Here is a 10,701-nt window from a genome sequence, read left to right as displayed (position 1 = left end):
AGGTTTGCGAACTTTTGAAGAACCTTTTTAGCTCAGCTTTGTATGGACAATTGCCTGTCCAATGATTCTCATCACATATAAGACATGGACTTTTTGGTTTCCTATTCCCAGGAGGGTTTGAAGAAGTTTTTTCATGGGATGACTCACCCTGTTTCTTCTTCTTCCCTTTGTTTTGCTTCTTCTTGCTTCCTGGTTGATTGGTTTCTTTGCCTTTATCTGCTGATACGACATTTACTTCGGAAGCAAGAATTTCTTCTTTTGCATTTTGATCTGAAGTCTTACGGGCTTTCTTAGATGAAGCCTTTGTCGATTTCGCGTTTGCCGTGCCAATCATACCATCGCCGGCATGAGAGTCACTATTTGATTTAGGAGGAGGAGGAATTGAGAATTCCGGTCTAGGGGCGTCAGGTATTTTGTCGTAGAGCGTGCCAGACTGAGTGTATACTAAGTCTAGATATTGTGCACGAGCAATAACTTGCTCCTCTGTTACAACTCCCCCCTTGGCCACATCTTCCGTTATGGCAGGAAGTAACGACTTGATAAACCATTCAGCTAATAGCTGATCGGGAACGTATGTTTTCACCATCCTACGACGATGACGCCACTCATGTATATGATCGGATATATGAGTGGCCGTTGTCTGCTTGAAGTTGGTTAACATTTCCGTTCCCGTTTCATACCTTATTGGTAATTGAAAATGGGTTAAGAAAGTCGTGGCTAGGGAGCTGAAATTGTCGAAAGAGGCTCTAGGTAATTCAATATACCATTTAGCCGTTGGACCCGTTAACGTCCTCTGAAAAAGGCGAAGCCTTATCGAATCATTGTTGAGGGTGTTTGATGAACACCACAGATGAAAAGTCATCACGTGATTCGACGGGTCTTCACCTAGATTTCCATTGAATTTAGGAATGTCCGATGGAAGTTTGTGAGGAATCGCTGGCCACCAAGGGGCGTAAGCAATTGGATCCTTTGTTAACCGGTGTAGATCGGGTAACTCTAAAGTTTCCACGAATGGTAACTGTTGATTCAGGTTAGGTGAGGCGTACCCAGGGTACGATGGAATTGCCTGAGCAGTGGGCCTTTGCATACCAGCATAATGTAATTGATGTTGGTATGATTGGTAGGGTTGGTGGACTTGACCACTGTAAAGCGGTTGATTTTGACCGTTTTGAATGTACGGTTGTCCACTGTTCGCAAAGATCTGTTGCTCAGAACCTTGGTACACTTGCTGGAATTGTGGTTGTTGGTATTGCACCAGCCACGGTTGTGAAGCCATGTTCTACTGCGCTATACTAACCGTAGGACCAAGATGTGGGGTAATTGTACCTGTTTGGACCTGTGTCACCCCACCAGTTGGCGATTGTGGTTGTGTCACAGGGTCAAGGGGCTGTTGCATTACAACCTGAGAAATCTGAGGTTGACATACAATAGGCATCGTTTGAACTTGTGACACTGTTACAATAGCTGGTGTTGTCGGGATGTTCGACATAGGTACACATTGTTGCATAGAATACACAACTCTTGGCTGTTGGGGTAGCATAGGTACCCAACCATTTGTTGTAACTCCAGTATAACCTGAATATTGCTGAGAACTCCCGTATGGGTATCCTCCTGGAGGGGATAATGAAAGGGCATACTACCCCCCATACGGTGGCAACCCGGAACTCAAGGGAATTGTTTGTCCTTGGGGACTAGATTGCCCAAATTGACCTCCAAATGGATCAATCTGGCGAGTCTCAACATACGAGTTGCCGGATACTATTCCGGAGGAACAAACTGGAACAGACCACACTATCGAAATAGTCCCTGGGTGGACTCCTTCTAGTGGTTGTGAGCTAGTTGGGACAGATGGTACGCCGGCAAACATTGTCGGAGTGACGACAGGTAGTTCTGCTGTCACTGTGTCGTTCGACACAGTCCTAGATGTTGACGGTTGTTCAGACATTTTGAGTCTATCCAATAGATTGCCTAGCGAATCTATAGGAACTTCCACTGGTGATAGACTAACTTCTAATGTAGAAGGAAATAGAGTGACCCCTACTCCAAAATGCGTTGGAGTACTTGCTTGCGGATCCTCTATAATTTCCTCTATCGCAATCAAACCAGGTGGAAGAGGAAGACCGTCAGGTCCGTAAAATATTTCTGGTGCCGAAGAAGGGGTTGATTCGACAACGACAGTTGTTTGAGGAGCAAGACTCTCTGAACCGGTCACAGATGGAACTGGTTCAGTAATGCAAGTATTTTCTCTCAGACTAGGATCAGTGTCACTGTCCCTCTGTGGCTGTTGAACTTCTTCAATAGAGGCAGGGTTTCCAGAAATGTTTGGAGTAACCGGAATCTCAGATGTCGTTCGAACACTTGTTCTAACTTTGATAGGATATTTCGAACCGGTTAAACGAGTTCGCTTTGTCCGTACTGTTTTCGATTCCGGAGACAAAGACGGTTGACTCATAAGCCTCCGCGAACGACGGGGTTTCAATTGACTTTCTTCCATGATTGCGGATTACTCGATCAACTAAAATACAAAAGGGGAAAGTGTGTTTCCGAATTGAATGAATTTTTTAGACGCTTTAGACACAACTTTCTTTTTCACTTTTAAAGAGTCGAGAAAAAGCTAAAGATGACTCTAGTCTCCTTCGATGTTTTAATGAGCCCGAAGTGACAAATGCTCGGATGGAATTTTTCTGTTATAGAGTCTGAAAAAGGCCAAAAGAAACTGCTCTGGAGTTCTAGGCAGAGGGTGTGCCAAACTTTTTGCAAAACCGCAGAATACTTTTTAGGGTACGGGCGGTCGATCTTCCTGAATGCTGTGTTCAGTGCATTGCGATCAGTAGGGCGGCCGACACGGCTTCCTAAGGATAAAGATTATATTCCTATAGGGGTCTCCCAATATATACGCGACGGTACATGGGAGCACAATCCGTACTGGCGCTATCGTCCCTCAGGAGGAATCACCCACCTTCAACGAGATCGACAGTCACCAGGCTTTATGACACCGGAACACGTCTCTAGCCTAGACCTCTATGTTGTGCGTTATGTTGCAAAGCGTTGTTAAGTTCATTCAGTTTATTTTAAGTTGATCTTTTTAGAAGTTTGCCTTTATGGATCACCACGAGATGTATGATACAATTCCTAAATGCAGTCTAAGATGATAAGCAAGCTTTATATCTTTTCAACTTTGAAAATCCTAGCTACTAAGGGAAAAGAAAGACACCATATTTTCTCAAAGAGCAATCAACACACTCTAATGCACTTTTCCTAAATCAAGCATGTGAACTATCAAAATGCAAATGCACAATGCAGGTGTTTGTTTTTCGCTTTCTTAGTATTGATGCCTACAAAGAAAGCTTTTTGTACAACTTTGAATTTGCTTTTAAATGACAAATACAAACAAGTTTACTTTTTCGAAATCAACAAGGGTAGAAGAGATTACAACACTTTGCGACTTTCGAAATGAACACTTGTTTCGACACTTGAAAGAGACAAACTCAAACCAATAAGCAAAAGCAAACGTATAATCAACTGTAAACAGCCAATGAACTCTCTCCTAAGATCACAATCAACAGATCTGAATCAAGGGCTACAGGATGATTATTTCACTTATGCAAAGGAAAACTGTAAATGACGCCACAAACACATAAAAACACTCACAGTCTTTTTGTACAAAAGGAGGTGGAATTTAAGTAGAGAAAAGGAGTTATCAAACTGGTACCTATGCTGGTTACAGGCTACAAAAATCAGAGATGAAAACAGGGAAACAGAGAGCAGAGAACCCCAGCTGCACAAGGAAAAACTGGATCAGCGCAACCTCAACACTGGGGTTTTGACATTCAGCGCAGGTGGCCTTCACGGGACCTGCGTTGAAATGCAGAATCCCTTCATAGGGTTCGTGCTGAACGAGAAACGAGAGTTTCTCACTGGGTTCTGGGTCACAGATTGCTAATTAATCAACGGTTTCAGGCCAAATAAAAGCAACAAGCAAGGTACAATCAAAGGGATGCTTTGAGGGGGTACTAAGATCTATCACAAAGGATCATCAAATCATTTGTGAATCCATTGTTCAGATCATAGACAAATCCAGTGATTGGATCAAGGCAACAACTGTCTACTTTGCAACTGAGAATACCAGAAGCAGTTCGATTGTTGCTGTTGAGTCTATGAAAGAAACAATGATAGAGACACAAATAAAATGACTAAAACAAATTTCCCCAGCGGAGTCGCCAATTTGTTGTGGGGAAAAATGCCTATGCAGGATGATCCTATCCACCTAAGGTGTGACAGTGCCTTAGCAACAAACAGAGACAACTATTCTAGTATTCTTCCTTTATGAATTAAGAATGAAGAGAGATAGATGGACTAACCGGTGTCTTCCATTTGTCCCTCGATCCGGTTTCTCTTCTCTTTGGGAGTTCACAGCTACTTGTCCTCTCGCTCGCCCAGCTTCAACAGGTCTCTGCAAGATTACAAGAGAAGAACACTACACAAAGACATAGATTCATAAACATAACTAGTTCAGGATTAGAAGTAAACTAAACATACTAATGCAATCATACATCAAAGATACATCAGTATATAGGAGAAACCAAGATAGCTTTATTGATGAATAACAAGGTTCAGGAAGAGATACAACCCAGAGGGCTCCAATCCAGCATCTCCTTCCCAGCAAAATGGAATTCCTATCTTCACCTCCCTTCAAAGCATTAAGCACCCAATGATTCCAGTCTCAAACCAACAACAATTCTTTGCAATAACAAAATTCCAGCCTCCAGATCTCATGGAGGAGAGATCCATATATAGATGTTTTGGAGAGAGGATGAGTCAGCTTGAGATCTGACTAGTGTCCTCTCCCTCTGTCAGTTCTTGATTCCACTTGGAGGTTCTTGCTTCCACTTGGAGATTTGGAACCTCTTACTCATCACCAGTCGAATTCCCTGAGGCAAGTGTCATTTTGGAAGCTTCCTGGGTTTTCACACCTTGAGAAATGAGCTTGCCACATGTCCACTCTCGCTCAGCGCAGGTAACCAGTGTTGGCTTTGACATTCAGCGCAGGTAGCCAGTGTTGGCTTTGACATTTAGCGCAGACAGCCAGTGGAGCCATTGACATGATCCTGAATTGACTTGTTTTTGAGCAGTTTCTGGTGGAGAACTTCTGTGAATTGCTATGGTTTGTTAGCCTTGTTCCTCTAGGGGTAGGAACAACATGTTTAGGGATTTTGGATCCCTTAGATTATGGACATTTCATGCTCAATGCTGTAAGGCACAAAAATGTCTATAACACTACGTGATCTCCACTTGCTCAGTCCTGCAAGTACTCATCCTCTGAGATCAAATGCTACTCATGCAAATCCATCCAATATCATATATGCAACATCACGATCTAATAAGAGTCTAGTATGCCAATATCCATTCCATCACATGAAGTCACCTTGATCAACCTCGTATTTTCCAAGCTAGAGAAACCTTGGAGTTGTCCCAAACATCCAAGACAAGTCAAAGGAATTCCATGATCAATAGATTTCCCTACAAAAAACTGTTATTCATGAGGCTCACCACCAATCCACTAGAACTCCCAACCAATCCTGCTTCCAAGCCAGTCAAGATCACATCTCCACGTCTTGAGCTGAACCCTCTTCTCCCTGATCTAGACAACCATTACGCCCTCTGATTTTTTTCACGTGCACACTATGATTCATTGTCCCTCAAAGTAGCTCAAATATCCCCTAATACCATGTTTAATATCCATGACCCTAGTGTCTAGGATAGAGTCTTAAATATTTGACACTACCAAACCAAGAATCACAACGAAACTACTTTGCATAGTGGAATATAAACAACAGTGAATCTACTAGTGCAAAAAATATGGATAACTTTTTACAATTTTGTAGAGTAACCCAAATTTGTTATATTAATCCAACTAAATAATATAATAATATAGGGCTCCCGCACTAGGGATAATGACCTTCATACATCCATGTGTACAAGAATAAAAACTCGCGCTTGGTGTTAGTCCATCGACAAGCACTCTACCCTCCAAAAGATACTCTCACCATCTGGTTAATGTAACATGCACTCATAGCTCCTGTTGGTCGTACCTTGTACTTGCCCGGTCCTTCAGCTCTCAATCTGCAGTTCTTCCCTTTATTAATTCTCCAAGACCATTTGGATAGTAAATCTCAGCTATCCAATCTGCTCGCTAGTTGATCATTCTTCCATCAACACATCAAGACTCATATTGAGTTGTTCACAACTCCATTTGTGAACAAGTGACAACTACCCAATGTTGCTCCTCACCTACTCAGGGACTTTAGCCCACTATGGTCTTCCTGCATTGCCCCAATGAAGACCAACATAGGGTGTGAGGCCTAAGAATTATCCTTAAAATACATCCACTTTCACTCCATTAAACGTCCACTTTCTCTCCATTCACACATTTCTCACCTCTATTCCACCACCATGTCATCACATTAGCTTCACTTTCATCATTATATGGGTTACCCTTGTGTTTTCCAAAACATTGTTAATTCTTAGTATTTTTAAGTGAATTTGCGGTTAAACTTTATAAAATAATCTCCTTATACGTATACCTAACAATTGGAATGAGGTACAAAGGAAGCTTCCAAGGCATCCTTATGTGGCACTCTATCTTCAAATTCGAATTTGAGGAGATCATGGACCTCATGAAGGATACTATTATGTGTCACCATTGGTTGAGAAATATGTGGATCTAAGGAGGGAATAGTGGATCATCATTATGAGTTTGTTATCTCATCATGTTCTATAAATAGGAGTGTTATCTCCTTCATTTGTAATCTTAATTTTTAGAATTTAGAAGCTTAGTCCATTTGTAATGGAGATTTATAACCTTTTGGAATGTAGAAGTTGGAGCTTGTAATTGCAATTTGCAATTGATTATAAATAAAGTGGATTGGAATTTCTTCTACATTTGACTTCTTTCTAAGTGTTCTTATGGAGCTATGGAGGGCCCCCATTGCCTCACTTGCACACTTGTTTTTGTATAGTAAGATTTCATTTATGTTTTTAATTTCATTTGTTTAAAGATCTTGATGCTAGAAATATAAATGAATAGTCTCTTATAACAAAGCTTGAATATTTATTTTAATTAATTTGATTTATGTTTAAATGCCTTCATTTATTATTTTATTGATTAATATGTGAACAATCTCCCATAAGGCATATTTAATATTTCTTACACTTGTCACAATGTCTTTTAATTTTTATATTTCATTTTGTTAAATGACTAAATAGATGTTGGAGATCCCAATGAAAAACCTTCCGTAAGGGAGCTTTGGAATTTCTTCACCTAACTTAGTTTAGTTTGTCTATAACTCCACCTACGGTGGATGTTCCTCAAATTTTACTTACTCGGATTGATAGTAAATGAAACTCTAATTTGCATCCGCATTTTGGACCCAACATAGGGCATGAAGGGTTTCCACCTATCACTATAAGATGTCCATCTCCCACAATGAACATCGGCTAGGATGTCCTTCTCCACACACAAGTGTATGGATTCTCAACTACCCCTATAGCTGATCATACCTTGAATTCAACTTCTTCCACTCTAGCAACCACCTAAGTCGATGAAGATGGTGCACACTCGGCTCCAACTTGGGCACTACCACGTTGTCCTCCATAGATGCCCAATCCACATCCACGCTTGGTCCACTTCGAGTTAGAGTATCCAACACCTATGGAGACCCTTCCACATGGCCACTAACAGACTCCTCAAATTTACCTTTCCAGTGACGCCATCCACTTGCAAGTCACATCAATTCAAGAGGACAAACCTACCTCTATTTTGCAACATATTGCTTCTCATATTAACACGTGTACTAATATTTATGAACTTCTCCTCAAGATGTCCACAATTGTCCTAATCTAGGACTACCATCCACCTAACATCCAACTATCACCAAGGAGACATTTGCGACCTCAAACTCCTGTTGCGTCCTTCCCTTCAGATCCATGCATTCATAGGATTGGTTACATCACAGAACACAGTCCTTAACCCTTGCTCTAAACCTATGTTTCCTCCTCCAGCTAGGTTGTCCCCTTTGTCATCCTTCTAAGCCTTCAAAACATTTTATTAGGGCATAAGGCTCCTCCTCAATGCACCCTACAACCACCTGCTCACAAAAACAAGATGAATATGCTCCAACCTCAAGGAGAATATTTTTGTTTAGGCTACTGCCTCCCTCCAATAGTTGTGTTTCAGTGAGGATACCCTCACAATTCTTGACAACGCTACAAATAACCTACTCAAAATGTTATACCTATATCACTCTCGTGTGGACCATACAGAGACATATAACACACCAAAATAACACAAAAAATCCTCCTCCCTACCTCTGATTTAATGTTGCCCGATCTAGCCAAGGAGATATAAATACATTGCCCATAAACAACCCTTATGTCACCTTCTTCATTTCTTCATGATTGCAGCCTATTCTACAATTAAAAACCGCAGCAAATGTGGAGATACTCTCCCAAAATCAACAACCCTTTACTCCTTTCTCTAGCCTCAAACTCGGACTCCAAATCACAAAGATAAACCAAGAAGGTCATTGCACTTAGGATGTCTCAAATATCCTCACATTTAAACTATATTTATGTGCATCAAGTGTCTCCAAGGAATTTGTCTTTGGGCACCACTTTGACCCCAAGCCGACTAGCCTAATTAGACAAATTAACCCATCATTACTTCAGAAATTCGTATCTCAACAACGACAAATCATAATTAAACGATTATCAATGTGTTGGATTTGTCTCGTCATATACTATCATCCTCATCCATCACATATCAAAGTGTCATCACTGATTTGGCCCAAGCATCGATGGGTTCAAAACCCCAAGCTTGTGTTTGAAGCCACTAAGGCCGGTGGAACTCATTCCTTCAAACCCTAGATCCTCAACGCTTGGAGTACCTCCCAAGCTATGAAAATCAAGAGATAATAGGTTGGTGAGTTAGGTGTAGTATATATAATTATTAGGTTGATGAGCAAGATTCATTTTTGTAGACCTATGTACGTGTGTATATGCATATATGGATTTTGGAGCTATCTTTTGAGGGACATATATGTTGTTTTGGGAAAGTTCCTCGAGGTTCAATATTTTAAATTTTTTACATATTTATATATTAAAATTATAATGGATGGATGCAGCTCCCAATCCATGGAAAAGAGTATGGGGATAGTGTAACTCCATGGAGATAGGAAATGGGTATTTGTTTCAGTGTTGGGGAAAAGGGATAATCGAGCAGAAATGGCTTCATGGAGTGCCACATGGTAGAGAAAGGCCATACATATTTAAAATGTGTATATTTTCCTAAGGGAGATAGAGGGAGTTTGTTGAGCTAATTTATGGTCCTAAATTAACACAATTATTTCTTATAATCCGGGTTGTTTATGCTTTGAGGCAAGTTCACTATATGTGAAGATCAAATATAACCAAACCTTGAAAGATAAGTTATTCAAAAACTAAAGATAATACATCTTATAACTCTAATTCAATAAGCTCAAAAAGAGAAAATTATTGAAAGGGTTCTTGACCTCAAGAAGTCCACCTTCACCTCAATTATCACTTAATGAATCAGAGATTGAAACCAAAAGCTCAAGATGCATAAATTATAAATGAAAGAAGCTCTTAACTTAAGAGACACATAAGATATTCCATCATAATTCATTCATCTTCAATATCTAAATCTAAATGGAAATAAAACTGCTTGCATGTAAACAAAGAGAAACTAGTTTTGATTCATCATTTAGTAGAAGGGATGTCCAACTTGAACATCTGTTTTTCCAACTCAATAAAGTGATGAATAAGCTATTAAAAAATGAAATCAATCACTATGCATAAACCATAAAACAAACTGAAATAAAGCTTTGAAAAACTAGTGCTACAATTAACCAAATTGCAATGAAATAAAACTAGTTTATCATGGAAGTGTACTTAGCTTGGAGTGGGGGCCCTCCACCCTTGCCTTGCACACTTTGAGAGGTGATATCAGAAGCTTAGATCAGTCTCACATCCATAGCATTGCACAGCAAAATAATAATAACACAAGTCTTCAAATTACTTCTCAATCCAAAATATGTCTCAGCATAAAAGTATATCAAAAATCAATACATAAGCCATCAAAGTTTTGGCTTTAAATAAGAAGTCTCATGAACAAACTGATCTATAATCACTCAAACAAACCCATCTACTCTCATCCACCTATCCAAGTCGAATTCATTATCGAAACCCAAGAGAGATCACCATTCCTATGAAAACTCAAAACAGCCCTATTTCTATGGGATTCCTGCATGACTAGTCATGGTTGACTAGCACCAAATGGGCCTAATAAAGCTTGTTCAGTTCGAACTAAGCATTGCTGGCTTAGTCCTAGTTCCCAAGCTGTCCATCCATGCATTCCATTCGTGCCCAAGTGTCCTTCAACGATATCAACCATAGAGATATTACGGGAATTTCTGAATCTGCCAATTTTGCACTAAAAACCAAATTTTCATAAAAACTTTAGAAATTGCAAAATTAAAATTAAATACCTGAATGGATATCAAATATACATCAAAATGGGATAAATGAAGGGAAAATGGATGGAAAATAGATGAATAAGTAAGTTTCTTTGAGCAAAAATAAGACCAAAACTAAGGCTCAACATCTCTCCCTTGCTTATCATCA

The sequence above is a fragment of the Pinus tabuliformis genome, chromosome 6 (genome assembly GCF_031772625.1).
Source record: "Pinus tabuliformis cultivar Carrire ecotype Pingquan chromosome 6, CPIR1, whole genome shotgun sequence".
Classification (NCBI taxonomy): domain Eukaryota; kingdom Viridiplantae; phylum Streptophyta; class Pinopsida; order Pinales; family Pinaceae; genus Pinus; species Pinus tabuliformis.
The sequence above is the reverse complement of the archived record's forward strand: the minus strand, read 5'-3'. Positions refer to the sequence as shown.